General features: G+C 36.3%; 1 long non-coding RNA gene across 7 annotated transcripts in view; it reads right to left on the minus strand.

The window, feature by feature from the left end:
• Positions 1-23,500, minus strand: part of LOC110352364 (uncharacterized) — a 285,853-nt gene that overhangs the window by 184,713 nt on the left and 77,640 nt on the right. For 6 of the 7 annotated variants that reach the window (XR_005268230.2, XR_011811705.1, XR_005268234.2 and 3 more), the window contains one exon: positions 11,737-11,811. This is a non-coding gene — a long non-coding RNA (uncharacterized lncRNA). Of the gene's footprint in view, positions 1-7,286; positions 7,836-11,736; positions 11,812-23,500 lie in introns of those variants that run through there. The other variant, XR_002401259.4, reaches the window with a different exon arrangement.

A 23,500-nucleotide genomic window follows, 5' to 3' on the forward strand; every position in this document is an offset into this window, starting at 1 on the left:
TTACAAGATCTGATGTACTTCATACATGTATTTTGCCTATTAAAAAGATGAATGGGATTCTTCTGTCCCTGTGCCATTCTGACAGCACAAACCCATCCTGATAGCTATTGCAAGGTTCTCTCCTCACTGAAGGATTTTGGAAAATTAATATATAAAAAGGCCTATAACAAGGGGGATGTCAAACCTTGGTCTGTCTTCTCATTGGCTATTTTTTTTTATTGTTTTTTTTTAATTATAGGAATCCCACAAAACCTGGCAGTCATGGTTCTCTCACAGGCCCCAAGGATTAAGGTTCTGTGTGCTTCCTGTTCTCCACAGCAGAAATTCATTATCAAAGTGCAGTGCTGTCCAATATAATCAGTTTCTGATTCCCTGCTTGATGCTGCACACCCACATGGCTTGATGATTTGACCTATATCTCTCTCCAAAAAGCATGGATGGGTTGTTTTCAATACCCTTTTTCCTGCTAATCTCTCTCCCACACAGCAGTTCCACAGCTCTTAGGTATGTAAGCCTCTTCACCACCTGACGTGCAGGAAGCAGATGTTAAATACTTTACAATTGTACAATGTATCTGGCAATTTGGAGAACCAGACTATTTGTTACTGCTCCCACCCTCCTTAAAAGCAAGACTGCACTTCTCTAAGCATTCTTTATCCCTTCTCTTCCACTGTTTGAAATGCCTTGGCAGGTCCCCCACTTAACAGTGATGCATCAAAAAGCATTACTCATCTCCGTTGTCATGCCATTTTCTTCCCATTTTCATTAGGTTCCCCTGATGGATTCTTACCCAAGACAAGATTTTCTAGTTACTTCTATTGGCTCTCCTGATATTTAGGCAGCACAAACTCACAACTCAGGACTATGCAGAATATTTTGCAGAAAACAGGATTTCTGCCATAAGGAATTTACATTGTGTACATTCTCTTATAAGAATAAAGCTTTTTAAGTTATCTGCTGTTAGGGTTAGAGGCATCTTCCAGAAGTGTACTTTGCTTGCTCTCATTAGAATTCCATGTTCATCCTTCATTTTAATGTTGTCTTCCATAATATAAATGAGCCAAACACACTGAGACAAAAATGAAGTGAAATGTGCCATAAGAGCAATTATCTTCTTTCGTATTTGCTATGACTTTAAAATAAACATTTTGGCTCAGATTAACAAGGCTTAGTCTTCTTTACCGACTTTCTGATTTTGAACATTCAGAATTCATATTTTCAAACTGTTTTTTGTAACAAAGGTGACACTGTTAGAGAAATCAGGGTCTGCTAAACTAAGTACATCATGGACTATGGGACATGCTTAATGACCTTTAATTCAATACATCTCAAAATTACCTAATTGCTACTAATCATGAAAATCTGCATCCCTACCAAGGAACAAAAGTAAATCCTGTATTCCAAATTCATTTAATCCTTTTGGAAAGAAAAACTTATTCAACTCAAGATCTCAGAATAAGACATTTTCAGAAAGCAACTATATATTCAAAGCCCCTTGTACAAAGGCACTAATTTGCCAACTAAAATATACTAAAATTAATCTTATTTATTTTTTAAAGTAAAAAAAAAAAAATAGACTTCAGAGACACAAACCTACACTCGGGTAATACCATACAAGTAAAGATTTTATTTATAATAGCTACAGTAATAGCAGTGCACTAGCATTGCCTTTAGAAGAATAATAAGCAATAAGTGATATTCTAAGTGAACTTGGTTTAGTAAACATCGAATACTTGTTATTTGGTGCTAACTTGCATTGAAATAGTCAGTTTACCTAAATGAAAGCACACACAATTCATCTCACTCTTTCCAGTACTTTAAAGATACCATTTTTGTCACTTACAGAACAACAGGGCAAAAGGATTTTAAAGGGCATATTTAAATGTCATAAAAATAAAATGGGTAGTCCATATGATTTGTTACTATATCCACAGCAACATTAAGTTAAATCATTACCAGAGCTCAGACAGCTTAATGCCAAAAGAATAAATTAGTGCTTTGTTTTTCAAACTAATAGAACTTAACCATGCCCTTTTCTCCACAGGTAAAATATATGGAATCTTACTTGTGTCTGGGAGGGCTGGAGGAGGATTTGAGATAACATGTACGGACCAAACTCTGGTTAAAACATGACTTTTTTCATGGTTTGCTTAACCATTACATTAATTTTGCTCTCCTGTATGTCATGTCAACCATTTCAGCACCTGTGTACTTGGTACTGCATGGAGCACATTAGGAGATCACCTACTCTGCCTAAGGTTTTCATTTCTCTATTACATTCTTTTTTTTTCTACTTACACCTTTAACCTGATTTTTCACGGAATTATGGAACTTCGTTTTTCCACTTTCAATGTTACCTCAATTACTAATTCTTTCTGTAGCAGCATAAGCTATTTCTCCAAGCCCCAGAATCAAGTTTGATCACATCTCCATTTCTTAGTAATCTATTCAGTGAAATGCTGTACAAAAAAAATGTATTTCTTGTACTCTCAAAAGTTGCAATTTAAAGTAAAAACAAGGCAGCAAGCAGTCAGACAGGAAAGCACGTTTAAATTAATAGTTAAGTAGTCATTCTGGAAAATAAAGGATCGAGAAACCACAATATATCCACAACTTGAATTCCCTTCAACCAGATGAAACTATGAAGTAAACATGACTCTTTCAGCTTGGTTATATGAAAGATGTAATGGAAATACAACAATCCAGAATACAAGAATCAGCACTTGACTGCAGATTTACAGGATGGAAACACAGCCTCAGTGAAACACATGCAGCTTTACTGCAGGTTTTTATGAAGACACTATTCTTTTTAACCCTCAGCCTCACACCGTTCAAGAGCATGAAACAGGGATTTTCCACATAAGTCTTGGTTTGAATTTGATTATGTGCATACACTTTATTACACCAGCCCACTCTGAAATGTCTCTTGGCTATATTCCAAAGTACAAGAGAATTTGGCATGCTATGGAATATGACCGCAAAGTCAGATGTAGGAAATCAGAAGAGATCTTGGCATTAAGTTTCAATATCTAAATAGCTCTGTTATATCAAAAGGGAGCTATCACTTATTAGCACAAATCTTCCATTTTTTTCAACCTGTCTCAACTTTTCCACTCTTTTTCCGAAGTGAGAACCAGCAGAAGAACAATCAGCAGCATTTTGTTGGTTTCAGAGCTCTTGCACACGTGATACACAATATGCAGAGGAACTCAGACGCCTCTAATTTCATCATATTCCATACCTATCCATCCAGATTGTAACGCTCCCACACTAAGTCCTTGGAAGTCAAGGGAACTATGTATGTATGTACGAATAAAAGGAAGCAAGGACTGTATTAGTTGTAGTATTAACCTTTGTAATGTTTCAAGCTTCTGTAACATTTTAAAATGTTTCTGATGTATACATTATACAGCAGCATTTTTCATAAGCAGAATATCTAAACTACAGAACTGAGCTTTAACTTTTAAAATACAGCATTCTTGCTTTACAGCTTGAGAAAGCTGGCATTGGCATAAAACTTACTTTGTAGACTATTTCATTTAAAAAATACTTTATGTAAATATTTTGGTATTTTGAATTGCAAATTAATTAACTGAAATACCCTCACATTAAATTTTAAAAGCTTACAATGGATGACAGGAAACCTAACATTTTGTTCCTCAACCATTGCAAGACATTGTCAATTCAGAGCAATTGGCTTCAGTTTCCCTTTAAGTCCAGGGGAACCAAAAATAAAAATAATAGATTCATTGTAAAATTAGTGCAAATAAAACAATCAGTGCTGACCCATTCAATAAACATGTGTTTATATAGCTACCATTTTATCACATGTACTTGATAGAGGAGATTCATTTCAGTGCAGCATTTTGGGTGAAAAGCCAATATTCAGGTTAAATGATCACTTCATAAGCTTTGATCATAGAACTCATTTGTAGAGACTTCAACTCCTTTATTTGGTTTAGAGATATGCTAACGTCATTAAAGATCATCCATTATCATTAAATCTCCTTTGGGTAACAAGATAAATACCATCTCTTCACCCTGTAGTAGTTAGCTTTATATAAATTAGGCAATAAACATTGTGATTGGATATTATTAAAACAAAGAAAAAGAGGCTATTGTTTACAAGAAAAAAAAAACTACCACTCAGTTACTTGCCTAATTAAAAAAAGAAAGTTCTGCATACTATTTTTCCATTAATAGCATCAAACTTTTTTACAATATTGCCCAGAGGCTTTGTCTGATGGAGCTGGGTGGAATCTTTCTTCTAAGATGGGTCATGATTTTAAGATATAGTTTAGTCACTCAACTGCAAAATGAAGGTACACTCAAGGCTTTCTAAAAATTGGATTTATTTTTTTTTCCACACCCCACAAAAATGCTCACATACAGAATATATAGTTTGTGAGCTTAATTGCCTTTCACAACAACCAATAAATATGCTTGATTGGAGCTCCTACTCAAGATTTTTTTTCAGTGTTTCCCTCTGTATTCTACCCTACAATTTACATAACATCTCTTGATCAGTATATAAAGATATGGACACTTTTGCTTCCAAATTTGTAATGACTAGAGTTGCCAAGTCTTTGCCACCAGCAGACAGAAAGAAAACCACATTTCTTCATTACTTTTTACGGTATCTGTAGTAGGATCAATCTGGTCCTACATTAGCAAACCCTCTTTACTCTTCCTTTAGATAGGGACATTAGAGTAATGAATTATAAAGAAAGCTCACAGAAATTCTATAAATGTGAACCAATCCCAAATCTAACTTTAGAGAAAAAAATACAGTGGGTGTTTACTGGGTGTTTGCAGATGTCAATGTTACCTGGAGACAGGTCTTCCTGAAAACATGCAAAACTGTTGTTCTAATAACTAGCTCAGGTGTCAATCTTGGCAACTGACTATTAAATCTTGAGAGGCAGAGAACAGCTACTTAATACTTCCCTTCTAAGGAAAAAATGGGCTACGTAAGTGCCTTATTGACATTTTATCTGAGCTTACAATTGAGCTCTAGTAATTATCCGTAGCCTCATACGACATTTCTGGCAGCTGCCTGTCATGTAAGTTGGAAACCAACACAATGACATTAGATATTAACTAAAAAGAAATATTTGTCTAAAACACAGCAAGGGTTTCCTTGGTAAGGAAAAGAAAAAACATGTCTTATTTCTATTTTCATCAGCATACTTCATGTCAGTTACCAGCTCTGTAAGGATTTGCTTTCAGTTGTATGCTTTTTGTTGCTCTGAATTAAAGAGGTCATAGTTTCAACTTACACATTCATAATATACAACAGATTTAAGATTTATAAATTTATAATGAAAGAAGTCAGAAGTTGGCTGTTAACACTGGCATGTCAAGATGTCTCTCAGAAGTAGATCTCAGATGTTTCTGTTGCATCACCTGTACTGCCTTACAAATCTCATTTTGGTTTCACTGGGGAAGTTTCTCAGACATTTCCTAATACATACAATGAATATGGGCATGTTCCTTTATGTTGTTCTTCCTGATATAATTCTAAAAGTAGTTTCAAGCCCTTCAGATTTTCAAGCATATTGCACTTGAGATTTGGCCAAATCATATTATCACTAGATAAAAAAAAACAGGCTTCTTTCCTCTATTCTAGTAAAACCATTGCAAATAAGAAGCAAAAATAAGAAACAAGGAATAGGACCGAATAACTCATTTAGACCCTAGGATGCTTCTTCAAGGCATTACTGCAATGGGCTGAACGATGCTCACATCTGCCCAAATGGACTCTCTGGCTCTTAGTTGGGACTGAAGTTGCTAGTTTGACTATCTTAATCTGAACAAGTAGAGACCCCAGTCATTTCTGTGGTCATTTCCCAGGAGTACAATAAACATAGGAAGACTAGACCTAAATCTACATCAAGGGAATATTACAGATACTTTTGGAGAGCGTCAGATGTGCTGAGAAATACTACCCTAACTTTTCTATTATTCCTATAATTTTTTTTTTGCAAGAGATTTTGAGAGGAGAATGCACAAAAGTTTGTGAGCACAGACACTATTAGAAGTCTCCATTCTATACCTATCTATATCAGATTTTCATCAAGAGCCTGAGTAACCCCAAAATACTTATTTCTGATTTTTTTTCCCATGGGCAGTAGCTAAATTATGCATACAGAGAAAATGGATCATGACACACTGAAAATAATTATTCATGTGTATGATTGATGTGGTTAGATATGAAGGATTAGATTTGAACAAAGAGATAACAAATGATTTCAAAGATAAACTCCTAATAAACAAGTACTCCCTCCCAAAAATTATCATTCTTCAGATATAATCAGATGAAAGAAACAGTTGAATATTTCTGTTTTTAATGAGTTTATGTTGATTCTGTGCTTTACTTGCCTTTTTGTTTCCTTTTCTTAATGGCTGGTAATGTTTATGAATGCCTACTATACAAAGTTATTGGACTAAATAGGCTGTTTTTAAAATCTCATGTTTTGCCCTAGATATCTGACCCAGGTACAATAAAAATTAAAATTAAAAAAAGAATTCCCATGCCTCTAAGCAAGCACTTTGAATTTTGAATATTCTTTGTAAAAACTATCAGTCAAGAAATAAGTACAAATTTTAAAAGCCTTATCTGTTCATGGTTGATAATGTTAATTTATTATTCTATGAATAATCATAGAATATTGTGTGTTAATTATCTCTTTAGCTACCTTTAGCTATGTATTTCATACCTACTTAAATCTATTTGCTGTCTTGTTGAGACAGACATACTTAAAGCAGACAGAAGCAAGCTGAAGTGCTGCAATCAAATGAGAGGATAGTGGTGGAGCACCTGGCACAAAAGAGCAATATTTTCCAGATGGTTCATATTGCAATTATACAGCATCATCTGCCAGGGAAGGACGGAAAGGAAAGAGAAAAAAATCTAATACCTTTTTAGCACATTCAAACCTGAAAGAACCGTTTCAGAGATTTGCAGTGTGTTTTTGCTTTCTGCCCATCTCCACCAGGGAAGAATTGCGTTACATTTATGGTCTTACTGACAAATCTTCTGTTAAGCAATATTTGACCTATTTCTTTAGAGAAAACCCTAAACCATAGTCCTTTTTTTCTACCATACTGCAATAAACTTTTTGCCTATCATACTCTGATTATTTCATACCAGTTTAAATGGAAGTAATATACTAATGAATATGGCCCAGAAGCTTCAAAGTATGCTTACTTCAAAGGCAGTATTGTTTGATATAATGGTATCACAGCATTTTGATGCAGCACAGTTTTAGTCAGCAGTCTAAGTCTTCCAGTACCCCACATAATTATTTTATTACAATGACATTAGTTTGAAATACTACTTTCGTTAGTCTTCTAAATTCTTTCAACTTCTAATTCTTTCATAGCTCACCCTGAGGCTTGCCAGCACATAAGGTCTCTTTAAAGGGGAAAATGTATCTAATGGGTGGGTTATATTAACTCCCACATGGACGCTGCTTAACAGCTCTGCCAAACCTTTCCAATGCTGTAATACAGTACAGACAAGTGATCCATTGAAAAATACAGGCAAAACATATACACAAGAGATACCATAAAGCACATTCAGTTGCCCCATATGCTTATTTAACCATCAAAACTTAATTCACAGCAGGTATTACAAAAGGTTTGTGGGGAAGAACACAACAGTTAGTCACTGATGAAGTCTTTCCAGGCCTGCTAGGTTCATATTTAGTGCCCAAGGCTGACAGACTGTGAAGCAAGTTTTCAGCAAGCTCTTCTGTTCCTTTACCGTCATCTCCACAGCACTTTGCCTAAGGCTACCATTGTTCAGTTTGCTGATTCTTCATCTCTTAGATCTGGGGAGATGGGGCAGTGGGGAGAAATAAGGAGGAAAGCTTCAACATTCATTATTTATATAATTTTGATACACTGCTCACGAGTAATTTCACATAAAACTGTATGAAGCAGGTCCAGCTCTGTCCCTGCCTTTGCAGGCGGACTGCAGACCCTAATGCTCTTTATTTTGTAATTGCTCCATGGGCATGGTCGCAATCCCAGTAAGACAGACCATACTGAGAAGGAGCATATTCGAAAGAAAAGAGACAGTGTAAGAGAGGGTATTAGCTGTGGCAGGAGTTGTGATGGATCAGAACAGCATGCACTTGGGCCTCTGATGTCTCAAGTCAGCTGGGAGCAGCCCACCTTCCCTTCTCCCAGCCAGAAAGGGCTCTGCCTACACAACAGATGATACAGGAGATGTTCAACACAGTACAGCAGTTCTGTTCTCCCAGCTCTTTAGCTCCAGCAGGTCTGCCAATTCTTCCAATAGGCCACTCCTCAATTTGGCCATTTTAAAGCAAAATACATGTGGATGTGTTGCATATGTGTCTCTGACTAAGAACAACTCTCTAAATCCACAAACCAAACAGGGTATGTCCATACACAGCTGAACAAAGTAAAACTGAGAAGCTGCTTGTAATTTTGTATTAAATGATTTTGTTACTCAGTGTGGGTATCTTTGCTGTGTAAATGAAGGTATTCACTTTAAGAGAGTCAGTTAGGTCTTGGGAGACAGAAGGTTAGCAGGATTTTAAAAAGTGTGTTGTTTTTTTCCTTGTTTATCTGTCCTTCAGATTTTGAATTTATAGTCCACCTAACTTCTTTATCTCTGCACTTCTTTGTGAGAGGTGAAACAAGTCACTCAGGGGAACAGCATTTCTGAAAAAGCTCATTTATTTGTTTGTTTTTCATTTTGCCAAGTCCTGTGAATCATAATCAAATCCTGAATGAAACTGCTGTGGAGATTTAGCTAGCTCAGCTTTTTAGCTCTCACTCCAAGAAAAGAGTTTGATCCACAGAGAGAGCACAGAGAAAAAAGGAGGCATGCAAACCCAGGAAAGTAAAATTAGCCAAATTGAGTTATGCTGTGTACAGAGCCAAGCTAATGTTACCAGTTGATATTGTGTAATCCTGACATAAGAAGCTTGCTGATCAAATAGAGGAGATAAACATACAGTCTTTTTTTCAAAGGGTGCTAAACTCCCTGGGTGTTTCTCTGTTCTTTAGCTTTTTCCCTGTTCAGTAGCTTTGAAGACTGGCTCACAGCACTATCTATGAAGTTAGTTGAAGGAAAAAAAATACAAAACCAAAGATCCCCTAAGAATACTCAAAGTTAATTGGCATAATCCACTCAAACACAAAGGTCCTAGGAAAAAAAAAATGGAATTTGTGAATAAAAAATAAAGTGAGGAGACAGAGAGGTGGTAAACAAGTACAATTGTTGCTGAATTGTCTATTACAGAAACACAATACTTTCCCTCAAAATAAACAGATACCAGTTGTAGATTACTTTTGCTATTTACGAACTCAGATTACATTAGCTCTAGTTAGAATGCTAAAGCTCTTGAAACCTGTGGATGCAATTAAGATCTCAAGAAGGCCTAGAAGATGTGGCACTACCTTTTATTCTTTCTTTGCAGTACTCACATCCTTATTGAAGCCCTTAAGCTTCTCCCAAGCAACACACAGATACTGTGGCTCAGGTATGGGAATGCAGGCTCCAACTTACAGAATTCAGTCAGTTGTGAAATGAATTTGAGCTCTCAAATAACTGCCACAAAATTCAGAATAATTTTTCAAATGCAGTAAGCATTTTAAAAAAGAAATCAGCAGCTAAACAGCAGAACTGAGCTAATAAACCTTTTGTTGTATCAAGCAGAAGAAAAACTAGAAGTATGCAATACACAGTGTATAAGCATGTCATGAAGACTGAAATATGAATTCTAGTTTCTTCAAAATTTTTAGTGAAAAATAAGAAAATGACATTAAAAATCCAAGAAAAAAATCCAATTGCCTCATTGAAATGCTAATGTGTTATTCTTCTGTTATTTGAGTACTGAGAAAATGTATTTGAAGGCAGTTCAGCTTTGTATACCTGGGCTATTTTTTGTAAGAGAAGTGCAACAAGAGCATAGCATTATCACAGTTTAGACATATCCATGCTGTACACATTTCAGAGAACACATCAACAATGCCAACTGCTACCTGATGCATGTGACAAGCAAGTAAAATCTCTTGAACCTTGTAGGGGAAAAGTGAATGCATGGACCACTACAAAACCAAGCAAAAAAAAAAATCTATGTTTACGTTTAAGTACAAAGAGAGAACACTAGAAACCATCACACATGCTTTTCTAGAAGAGGTACAAGAGCCCTGAAAGAAATTAGCATCATCCACAAATTACACTGACTAGAACTAAAGTAACTGTTGTGTACGGTAGGGAATGCATTAACTGGAGATGCGTGGGTAGTCAGATTTTGAATAAAATGCACTGTGGAAAAAAATAAAACTAAAAACATGCTTTTAGAAAAATCAAAGCGATGTGAAAGCAGGTTTTCCCCCCACAATCATAAATATTGCAGCCTCTCTCCTGTCACATCCCCATTTTAGGTTAGGCAACTATGAGCTGTATCTTAAATGGTACTTCAATTTCACACAATATTATACTATTAGTAATCATGTTTCCCCTAGCATTTCAGACCACATAATATAGTTTTTTGTACTAGGATGTACTCAAGTCCTATCTGCTCCAAGCACACAAACTTAAAACTAAAGAGTCAAAGAGAAGAAACCAAGATGGACAAATTTATTCAATGAAGTGAAGAAACATTAATGTATTTATCCTGTTACTTTTGCTAATATGAAAGAAGTAATTATCAAAATCAGTTTTTTCTTCCTTGCAGATCTAAAAACCACCCAATCATTAACTTTTACTGTTCTAGATAGCTGCAAGCACTGATTGAGACTGAACTATAGCATGCTACTGAAAGATTACTCACATTTTTAAGAGATTACCCACATTTGTTACAAATATTCAGAGAGACCAGTAAAAATCACACACGGAAACAATTCAGAATTGATTCAATTCAGCTACAGAAAAAGGAACAGGCCACTTGCCCCAGGGCAGTGCTACTGATCTAAGGTGAGTCTTTAAAAATAGATATAGAACTATGACTATCTAGACACTCCTAAGAAATAGGACATTATTGTATTATGTGTAAAGATAAAATATGAAGGTACATCTGAAAACATCCCCAAAGCCATAGTATTCCATCTTTCACACTGTCCCACAGCATTTCAACAAAAATCTTCTGAAAAGGTAAGTCTGAAGAAGCAAACTTCTAAAGCTTCTACTGACTATCCAGTTTTCTCGATATCTTAGGCTTCTATTTTATCTATGTACTCCCATGAGCACCAGATTACCTTTTCTGTATTTTCTCATGTATTGTGTATTTTTTCATCCTGGGGGATGCAGAAATGTATTTTTGCATGTCATGTCAGTTACATGATAAGCAACTGATTTACTCCAGAATACCAGTATTAGAACTTGCTTGATATCAGGAAAGTTGAACCCTCTGTCCACAACAAAACATCACAACAGAAATGAGGTCTCAGAAAATTCTAATGGGAGAAAATGATTCCTGTTTTCTCACTTTGTGTATATCTAATTTACTAGCCAAGGAATCTTAAAATGAACAGAACAAATTTCAAGAAGAATTGCACCTATATTTTAAGGGACCAGATTAATTGTAAGAAATCAAAATACACACAAGACTTTTTTAGTAAGCTTGTTTTTAACATGTTTTCAGCAGCAATAAGGAAGTTTCTACCATTTGTTTTGTCACAGAAAATGTAAAATTAGGTCAAGAAAAAAATCAAAACTTTTTACTAATCTAATAATTCAACTGTTAGACTTACCTGTTAACTCTCCACGTTGATTTGATTATCTTCCAAGCTGACATAGAGGCAAACAAAACAAACAACGTAAGCCATCTGCAAAAGGAAAAAAAAATTCCAACTTTTGAAAACGTTATGCAAGAATATCTGCTGTGACACTCACCAACATTTTACTCCTTCAATTGCCTGTGAATACTGTGTAATACAATCAACTGTGCAACAAACACATTAAATTTGAACTTAAATCTATGCAAAGCTACCATATTCAGTTCAATTGAAAATACCCTGATCATAAAAATCATCCCAATTTGGTTAGGATTCCAAACATTAATGCATGCATTCGCACTCTCAACAATAGAAGTGCTTAAGATGTTTGTGCAGCAACATGATATATTCTGATATATATTTGTATTTTACTTCAGTGGCCACCTTTCTCCTCCCCACTAGCTTGTATCTTCCATCATATAACTATCTTCTTAGTTACATGATAACTAATGCTTCATAGCATGTCAGAAGTGATGGCACATGAAGAATGCTGGCAAGCTTTAAAGGTTCGAGGACTTTTTCTTGCAGTTGAGTATGCAAAACTGACCTCTGACTACAGCTCACCTATTTCATGCTAAGTCTAGAAAAGACATGGCCTCAGAAGAAAATAATTTAATAATAAATGGAAAAGGTAAGAGCAAATCCAAATGAAGAACTAGCAGAGTATGGACGCTGTATTCTTTCATTACGAAATCCTGGAAAGGAGAGATTAACTGATTGCCTCCCTAGAGCACTGCATTTCTTCCTTCCCAGCCACGTTTCTTTATTATCAGGTTCTAAAACCTACAAGGCTCAGATTGTCACCAAAAGCTAGAGGATGCATCCTTTTGTGCCCATCTCTTTCCCATCTTATTTAGACCAAAGCATCCTTAGAACAATGTACTTCTCCCATATGTTTGTAGTCTGTAAGGGTTAAGCATAGTCTGGGAGGACCTAAAAACTACTAATGTCCTAATAATACTGATACAAACACACATGAAGAGTGTCCCTTTAAAGAAAGTTAAATTTAACAAAAACATTTGTAAATCTCTATAAAAATTAGAAACGCACAAATTCAAGCATTCTGTAAATACAGGATTTATAAGAACAGAACACATTACCAGTGACGGGTTTCAAATCAATATAACAGTTGTTGAGCACAAAACATACAAGAAAGAATGCTTGTTACAATATTTATTTATTTTAATAATTCTATTTCTACTCTATCTTCTTATGAAAGAGAATAAACCCCCTATGTTCTAACTACAAATGGAAATTGTTTGCACTGTCTATCAAATTTAGTCTATCCTCTTCTTCTTCTCTACTACAAAATTTTGTCTGATAGCATAGGTACACTTTTCAGAAGTAGATATTAGGGAAGGAAAAAAAAAGTAATGGAGATCAATCTAACACCACTACGAAAAATGTCAGAATAGTCACTGATTTTGTAACACGCACACACACAAAGTTGAGCATCCTCTGTTACTTCTGTAACTTCTGTCTACCAGAGAAGAAATTCAGAACCACACTTTGCACTTAATTATGCACAAGCAGGGTTTTTCATCATGATGAAAAACCAAGATGAGCTTGTTACAAATAACAGGCCTATCTATTACAGCTCCCAATAAAGTAGGAGAGGATTGAAAAAGAGCAAGGGGATTTATTAAACAGAAAATAGACTTGACAAACATTACTACAAATGACAAATGAAATGCAGGATTATTTAACATGACATATTTCAACTCCTGGCTTTTACCACTTCTACTACTAGCCTTCAAAGCACTAGCTTTATACCCCCGTGCTCACAGCTCATCCAATAGATTTTCAAAAGCTAGAAAGTAAGTTCAGGATAGTGGAAGCAACATGAACACTTAAATTTATATTTTAGAAGTTTGATTCTTTCATTTCTAATAGCAGTGGTACAAAATTAAAACTACTAACCTAGAATTGCTGAGGTACTGCCTAGTCTAGATGAGCACAAAAGCAGATAAATTTGTCTGATCCTACTGAGCAACTACTGAATATTTTCTTTAGATATTTCAGCATACCAAGCAATCCTGGGAAGACCATACATCACACAAAAGAGAAAAGGAGAAAACTTTCGAGAAATCAGATTTCTCCATAAAAGCATGATAATGTGAAACATTACTAGCCATTAAAATATTAGCAAAACAAAAGAAAATAGTTGTAAACTGGAGCACAGGAATTTTCAGTTACATATAAGGGAAAACTCTTTGCAAATCAAACACAGATCAGGATGTCTGGAGAAGCTGTGAGATCTCCATCTTTGGAAATACTCCAGCTCATCTAGACAGAGCCATGAACAACCTGATGTAAATTTGAAGTTTGGTCCCATTTCAGTGAGGGGCTGTTCCAGAAGTTCTTCCTATTTCACAGAAGTCTGTGACCAGAAAGCAATAACAGAAAGCCATCGGAACTGGATTCTTTACAAGGAAGAAACCCACTGTTCAAGGTCAGAAAGATCATGGTCAAAACCCCAGAGTGATTTAAAAAACATTATTTTCAAGTACTTCCTTTTCTCAGCCTTCTATGCTATAATATTTTCTTCTCGATCTAATCCTTGAGCAACCACAAAAGAAGAGAGATCAACAGTAATAGAGAGATGAAATTTACTGAAACAAAATATTCCTAAAATCCATTATATTTATCAACACACCTCATCTCCACCTGTAACTATAGTCCTATAACAGTAGTGACAAGGATGCAATTAATATTCCTAATAACATGATTATTACATTGCTCATCTAGACTAAGGCATTCTTCAAGGTGAAAGATTTTTTGAGTGTACCTTTGCACTAACCCCAGGGAAAGTAGCATATTCCTGAGACAACCTAAATAGGATTTATGGTGTACATTCATCCATAACTACATAGCCATTTCTAAAATAAAGACGACAGCTATATTATGTTACTTTTTCCTGAGTTGTAAACTATCAAAAGGCTGAAGTAAGGCATGATACATATGACATTCCCATTCTGCTTATCTTCTGTTTGGAACAATTAAAACCTTTGGTGGTTTTCTAATTTGATACATTCCCTTCCTGATGTGATAAAACACAACAGATCAAAGTAGTTGTGATCACCCTACTGCTGATTTAATGAGAACCTAATTTATAGCACCTTACATTTAGGTGGTTTTGTTTGAGACAACTGAATTTAATAAAAAGAAAAATTGTTTCTTTCTTAATCTGTTCATTTCATGGTAAGTCAAAATAATTTAAGGCAATTAAACAAACTGCTTGATTTGAATGTCTCTGAAGTTATTACAGACTTGTAATATTGTCTGTTTAAGGATAAGAGACAAACCTGGCTAATCTGCTAAGGCATGCATACTTGAATTTAATATAGTATCCTCCTAGCTGGCTTTTTGAAGTGATGACAGGCAGCAAGTAAAAAAAGGTATCCATTTAAACTGCACATGGCAAGTAATGCTCTGGGCAATTTTGAAAATGCTTGAAGATTTTGAGAAGAAATGCAAGAAATGCTAGTCTTGCTGCAGGAAAACCCATAGGAGGAAGAATATTTCCAACTCCACATGACAAATCCTGAAGTGCTTTGGAAAATTAGAGGTTGAAGAGATGAGAAAAGTATTCTGAGTGTTTACACTGTGTTCTATAAGCACTGCTGCTCTGTGTTCTCTAGTTCAACACTGATTTAACTACCTGAACTACATACAATGGATTTATTTGAATTTTCAAATGAGTAAAATCTGTTCCAGTTTGTACTAATGTATTCTTATGATAGGCTCTAGAGAACGAGTTTCATAGCAAGAACAGTTGCACAGCATAGGCTATGTAACTGCGAACTACACTGGCTTTGAGGATCTCAGCATTCACAAAGTCATGCAGTTGCAGGTCATCACACTTCAGACACTCACTCTTGACAGTTAGCCCTAAATGAATGGAGCTGCTCACTGTCAGGCTAGAGATATCAAAAACTTTATTGCATCGTCAGATACAAAGGAAACCTTCAGAAAATGTGAAATAAATGGTGAGGATCAGTTGGCTCTACGAAGTACACACATGCAAACATCACACCATGCAAGCATGTCATTGAGAATATTCTTTCAAAAACAGAGCAGACAGTATTCTTAAAAAGTTGCAAGTGAAACCCCTTGAATGATTAACTACTCCAAAATGAGAATTTCCTTAAAATTAAGACAAAGGTTTTTTTGACCAAAAACAAACCATGCTGTAGATAGTCTTCTCAATTTCATACAGACAGGTATGTGGAGACTTGGTATCTTCTGAAAGAGGATCAAGATGACTTCTTTGTAGTTCTTCAAAACAGGTTTTTAAATTTGACTAAAGGCATATTTTTCAAATTTTAGAAGTGTATTAGGAATTCTCACTTCTATAACCTGTGCAGAAAAAGCTTGGCAACAGACAAGGTGGCCAGTACTGAAAAACGAAAAACTCATGCATGTTTTATTTTCCCCAATTTACTATTTAAAGGCAGTAAATCATGATGCTAAAAGTATATCACCCATTTAAGTTTAGTGTACTTTCCACCAAAAAGTTAGGAACTTAATAACTAAGACTTCAATCTTTATTTATATTCAAACATCCTTTTCTTCTAAGTTCTTCTTCTGTGGTCTGTCTTTAACATTCTTAAAACATCTATCAGGTCAATTTTATCAGAACTGGACAGAAAAGACTGGGTTGTTGCACACAATCCACTTAACACGGGATGCAAAGCCACTTCCTCCAAATACATGTTTATTCTAAGGCATCAGTGTATTCTTTTCAGCTAGTATGTCTAACAGGATTCCTCTTCCTCTGCTAAGCAACACACAAATGTAAATTCAAATTATTATGTTTGTGACTAGTCAGATCTGAGCCTCTCAGTTTTAGGTGCTGCACAAATATACCACGAAATGCAAACAGTATTGCTTATCTTCAAAACATTTAATTGATTTGTCACTGCCCAAAGCATTTCTTCTAGATTCTTTCTTCTAAAAAGCACTTGTATACAAAATCTAAAAGTTAATGACATTTAGAACTGAATAGTTCAGTTGGAAGGGACCTACAAAGATCATCCAACTGCCTGAATGCTTCAGGGCTAACCAAAAGTTAAAGTATATTATTAAGGGCATTATCCAAATGCCTCTTCAACACTGACAAGCATAGGGATCAACCACCTCACTAGGAAGCCTGTTCCAGTGTTTGACTACCCTTATACTGAAGATATTTTTCCTAATATTCCATCTGAACTTCCCCTGGCACAACTTTGTGCCATTCCTGCATGTCTTGTCATTTGTGACCAGGGTGAAGTGACGGTTACCTCCCTCCCCACTGCCCCTCCTCAGGGAGCTGCAGAGAGCAATGAGATTGCCTCTCGGCCTCCTTTTCTCTAAACTGGACAACACAAACGTCCTCAGCCTCTCCTCAGAGGAGAGTGGAATGCTTGAAAAATAGGAATTTTCTTATAGGTTCATGAATAGCTGAGTTTGTTGGGAAGGTCCAAACAGCCTCATCCTAATGGCAATATCTTGGTTTCTTAACCCAGCATAGAATAACCATGGTAACCTCAAGTTCATCCACACAGCACTTCTTTGTTCCAGCTGTATTGGATTTAAAAAAGAAAAGGGCTTTTCAGAATGTTATCCAATTGCAGTTCAGTGTGATATTCCTTGTTTTCTACCATTTTTAATATAACATGCTTTGTATTTTAAAACTTAGTAGATTGCTTCAGGGAACAAACAGTTGCCTGAGCACTGGAACTAATGAAGACCCATTTCCAACAGATTTGAGTCTCTTGATAGATAGCCTTTTTAAACTGAATTATGCCCAATTTTTTCTGACACTTTCACAAACCTGTAGTATTTTAATGGAAACATATGAGCTGCCAACCTCAGCTGTAGAAATACGGTGACAACATCAAAAATTATTAGGGGAAAAACTTGGAAGCATTCATACTGTGCTTCTCTGTCAAGCATGTTTGAAATAGATCACAGAGCCAAGCAGCCTGGATATGTGCTTCTATTTGTGCCATGCTCCTGAATTTTTAAAACTTGCCTTTCATGACTGCAGTATAAAGAATACCATATCTTTTGTTAAAACTGAGTACTCATCTCTGTAGCCAATCACCTCAGAACAGCTCCAAGTCCTTGGATCAACTAAGAAAAACAACATATATCCTCTGGGGACTGTTGCCTTTTTTCACTTAGGAAGGCTCCTCCCTACAGGCCTGATGCCCAGGGGACATTGCCAGGCAGCCAGCAGTCCCAGAGGGACTCCTGAAAGCAGTTCTGCAGACATCTCTAAGCTTCACTGGCTGCTGTAATGATCTTTCAGTTGAGTTCTGTTGAGACCTTTGCTCAACTACCCCATGCTGCCTTAGACTTCCCATCAAATTTTCTGACTTAGGCAGTTTTTACAGGCTGTTCTCAGTGCTCCGTACAGACTCAGCAGTACACAGGCTGCCTTTGAGATTAGGTGTCCCTGAGATGCCAGAAAGCTTCCTCATCGAAAACTATACCAGTCTTCTTTGTTTGGGCTTCTCATAAGCCTTCTGTGTACTCATTCCCTCACTTGTACAAAGCTCTTCCTTTATTGTCCCTTCCACAATACCATGTCTTCTTTCAGCATTGACCTTCAATCCTTTTTTCCTCTTGCTTCTCCTATCAGCCATTTGACCATTTTGCCATACGCTCTCAATTCCTTTGTATTGCCTTATACTTATGTAGCCTGCTTTCCAATTTCAATTCATCCGTCCTCTCACTGCTGCTTGTATTTTCTGTCAACAACCCTTTACTACTGCATTTCTCTTTACTTCAGAGCACTTGCAAGGAATTTATCAAAATCAAACAATAGGTGTCATCTCAAAACCTCATATTTCTGTCCCTAGATGTTTGCAAACAGCCATACTTAAACCATGGGAAATAGCTTCCTTTATATATGGACTTATGAAAGTTCAGTGCAAAGCCTCTTCACCTTATGTACACTAGAAAAATTCCTCAGTCCCATAATGTTTTCAAAACTCTTTAAAAAAAATGCCACGGGTAATTCAAGATCTGGTTCTGGTATCCTCTGATGAACATAGGAAGTATGCTGAAGTTTGTTGGGTTTTGTTGGCGGTAGTGGTGGTGGTTTGAAACGTTGGTTTGTTTTTGTCAGGCACAGATGCTGTTAGGCACCCAAACAGTGCTACAGAAAACAACTTTAATAATAGCCATATGGGATTTTCTGTCTCACGGTTGTTACATTGAGGTGAACAGACAGGTGTAGACTGAGAATGTAATGTAAGGTAGGTATAGATGGGAAGCATAGCTCATTGCTTTCTTTTGACATGGTTTTCATTTTTAAGTATGCAGTATTCTGGACCTAGCTTGGAGATGTCCAGGTAGAAGAACACTTTCCAGGTGGTGCAGACGGTTCAAGGAGAATTTTCAAGTCCTTTAATAATGTTCCCCTTTAATAGTGTTCAATAATATTTCTTTCCCAACGCACAAGGTGTTTTGAGGGGTTTTAGGTGAAAGGGGAGCTGAAACGCTTGTTTTCTGCACAGATTCTGCACTGAAAGGAAACCATTCCATAAGAAAATTCATTTCAAAGACAATACTTGAACAAGGGGCTGGCTTGGTCTCCTATATGCACAGCTTATACAGTCTTTTTTTTTTTTTTTAACCTGTCCTAAACTACATTCTGAGTTCATTTTTTCCTTTTTTTATCCCCAGCAACTGTATAACTGCCCTGTATCCTTAGTCTTCAGGACACTCAGTCCCCTAAGTTTTTATTTCTTCCATGTAGCTCTAAGCTACCCAGCTGTTCTAGCCAGGCCAATAACAGACTCGATGTGCCAGTCCCACTTCTCAGTCTTCTGTTTCCCAATACAGAAGATACAGAAGAAACGGTGTTATGAAGACTGTTTTTTCTAACCTTCTTCTAAGGCCAAATGCAGCCATCTGACACATGCTTATAACCATCATTGATTTATAACAGGAGACAGCACTCCTTAAGCAGAATGACTTCCATGACCTTTTTGTACTTCATTACTACCTGATGAATAGTTCTGACAGTGATTATTTGCTTCATGTTTGCTGTACAGTTAATATATTTCCAGGAAAAAAGAAAAAACATGATTAATTCAGTGCTAATGTCCAAGTGACTTGGGTTCAAGTTCTCGGTGCTAAATGTTTATTCTGAAGGGGAATACATAGTTGAGAGGATAAAAAGTCCTCTCTTTTTAAACTGAACAAAAATTCAAGACAAAACCAATGGTTTTGAGAAAAAATGGAGCCAAACATCTCTCAATTTGTAAAACAAAATGGAATCATGCTCCTCCAAAGGGGAAATAAGAAGGACTGATACCAGCTTTTCACTGTAAGCAAATAAACTACTGAAAGCAATTCCATAAGTTTATTACAAATTGTCCATGGAGCAGATTAAATTGGGCTTATGTAGTGGCAGGAATTTGCGTAGGAGGAGAAAAGCTTTTCTGCAGATATTCTGACAAGAAGCTCATTACAAAAAAGGAAGGAAGGAAGAAAAGGAGGGAGGGAGAGAACTACCAACAGAAGATGAAATGTTATTTTGGAAATCATAATTACTGGAGGGGGCGGGGGGGGACGGACACAGGACACACATCTCAAAACCACAAGTAACTGCCTGCCAGGGACAGGTTCCAAGGCCAACAGAAAATAGTAAAGATGAATTAGAGGTAAGATTTAAGTTGTCATTACTGTTAACTTTCAATTAATCAAATTCACTGCATATTTTACAGAACAAAAGCATTACCACAACCACATATTTGATAGACATTGCACAAAAACAAAATATATGTCATTTTGCTGAACGTGTGGTCCATTATCTATAGGAAGGAGATTAAAGACAAGAATTCTCTTCCTTGTATTGAACATAAAAGATCTCACTAAAAAGGCATGTTTTAACCATTCCCACTAAAGCGTTGTAGAAAGTACACAGAACATAAAAGATGCTGTTAGTTTGACAAACTCTGATGATGATCAGAAGCTGGAAAGTAGACCCCTTTGAGCTAACACACTGAACAGAACAGAAAAAATCTATGATCCACACTCAGAAAAAAGGAATAAGGCATTTGTCTTTGGCCTCTACACTACAACAGAGCCATGCACCAACCATATGCAGAAAGAACATAAAAAGATCTTCAATAACATAAGGCCCAGATTATATAAAGTGATTATAAAATACTTGGCTTGCAGAACAAGTGCATTTATTATAGTTGGATAGTTCTTCACTCCATTCATCTAGACTGAATTTTTGGAAGAATAAAGAGAAATAGTATAGCTATATAGCTATATTTTGCATCAGTTCCCAAATTACAGACTCCTGCATTCTCAGGAAAGAGAAGGAAAATCAGAAAAAAATATCTGTTTCTGAAGTTAGCTCTAGCTAACTAGATGTTAGTTTAAAAACAGGGTAGATGGAAGCATGGATATTTTCTCTAACTTTATGGTCAGCAAAAGTGATGTACCAGAGACCTGGACATTTTTCCCTCTGTTCATCAGTAGGTCCCTCATCAAATACTTCAAGAACTAGAAATAAATTGAAGGAAATAGATCAGCAGTTTCCTAATAGGCAAGCTTTAGTTCTATAAGACTACAACCTTACAGCATGTTACTGTAACATGCTCAATTTTGAATAGTGCTGTTTTCTCAGTATCTTCAAATAATTTCTTCCAAAATTTCACTCCACTTTGCAAAGCAATAAGCTTCAGATTTTTATTTTATTGACAAATTTAATCCCCAAGTTTAAGTACTTTTTTTCCCAAGGTCTAAAAATAAACTTGTGTTCTTCTGAACTTTGTTTTTTCATTTCATCGACTGAAAACACATTGCCACATTTTGGGCTGCGTACTTCCTGTAATACTATAGGACAAGCATACAGAAAAGTCATCATTCTCACAATGCTCCAAAAAACACTTATCACACACACACCAGTTCCAGCATAAATCAGGCAAGACAGTGTCCTCCCTCCTCTGAGTCAGTTCTGAACCAGTGTCCCACCACAGAGCAAGAGATCAGTGCTCTAACTGACCTGCCATCATTCAGGTGTGACATATGCCAGGATCCTGACTACTTTTGGTCATTTAGGATCCTGTAATATTTTTTAATTAACTCTAACGTCCTAGCCAAAACCCATTTTCGCTAATTATAGTCAGTCTGCCTAACATGCCCCCCGCAGTTCTAGTCTGAATAGGTTATTCTTCACTTTTCTGCCCAACGATTTATGTAGCTACTTTGTAGAAAACAGTGTTTAAGGCTTTTAAAAGGGGACATCATTGTGGCTCAGAGACTTATTGCATAAGTCTCTCCTATCTGTATATTTAGAAATGAAGACTGTGGGGACATTATTCTATTTTCAGTTTGTGTCCAAAGCTTTTAACAGAACTTCTCTTTAAAAAGCCCATGCAGAAGAACTGAAAGAGAACTGAAAGGGACTGAATTTTCTGTGGGAACCTTCAGCTGCAACAGCTCAGCAAAAAAGTTTTTTCCTAATCAGGAACAGAAGCAAAGAAATTTTAACTAATTTTTTTCCATACTGTTAACAGATTAGTACTGAGTACTGACTAGGATATGCTCTTCTACCAAAAAAAAAAAAAAAAACCAAAAAAAGTCCCCAAGAGGAGCTGTGAGATATTTTGCTAAAGCAAACCCAAGGCAAAGCTACTTCTAACTGAAAACTGAAATCATTACATTACCTTTATTGAAACTCTGAATTCACTAGTCCGCTTCAGATGGCTCCATTTGTCTTAGCACAATAGCTAAGATAGGAGATACTTTGTGACCAGTTTCATCTGTATAGCTTGGTCACTCACCATCTTAGAACACAATTATTCAGTTTGTTCCTAATTCCTAAATTTCAGGGAGCCACACACCTGGCTTTGCTCTTCCTCAACCTTCATCTCCACTTCTTCAATGTCCACTTCTGTTAATGTCAGGCAAAAAAAAAGGCATTGAACATCTCTCAGACTCCAGCTCTGCTTTGAAGGGATTTTTGCTCCTACATGCTTTTCTCATCTGCATTGACTGGCTTTGCACATGCTGGCTAACACTTGAACAACTCACTCCCAGCACTGCTCTCTGCAGTCTCGCCACCTATTTTGCTTGCACTACAGGCATAACCACAGCCTTCTTTGGATTAGCAGCTTGATTACAGATGAGGGAGATGGTCAGGTCTTTCATTAAAGCACATGCACTTAACTTCATGCCATGTCAAAATCCCATAAAAATCAGAGTTAAGCACATAGAAGAGTGCTTGAGCTAAGAGTGATGAAGGAAAAAGGTCATGTAATATTTGAAACTCTTGCTGAAGTGAAGAAAACTAAATGGAAAAAAAAGTGGCAAGAATCTACCTGTCCACCAGGAATTCTTTATACCTTTGGGAAATTTGCATGTCTACCATCATACCATATTTAGATCATTTATTTCCTTCCTGGTAGCCACTATTTAACACAGCAGTTTGTCTCTCTTGATCACCAAATGAGCTGTCTTTCCTGCTAAAGTACTATCTTTGTAGTGTAAATTTGCACCGTGTGATTTACTCATATATTCTATTTCAGAAGAATCCAGGAATTTGTGAACTGTTATACTGACAGTAGGAAACCGTTGTATCCTACTAGGATCAATAGGTTTCATTGCTGAAAAGGTTTGGCAACTCAGCCTTACCTTCACAGAAAGCTTCACTTAGATTCATGTTACTTTCCAGTCTAACATGCCCAGGTTTTACAGTTTCCTCAAGCCTTGGTGAAAAGGAAGGAAC

Source organism: Anas platyrhynchos, chromosome 10 (genome assembly GCF_047663525.1).
Source record: "Anas platyrhynchos isolate ZD024472 breed Pekin duck chromosome 10, IASCAAS_PekinDuck_T2T, whole genome shotgun sequence".
NCBI classification, from domain to species: domain Eukaryota; kingdom Metazoa; phylum Chordata; class Aves; order Anseriformes; family Anatidae; genus Anas; species Anas platyrhynchos.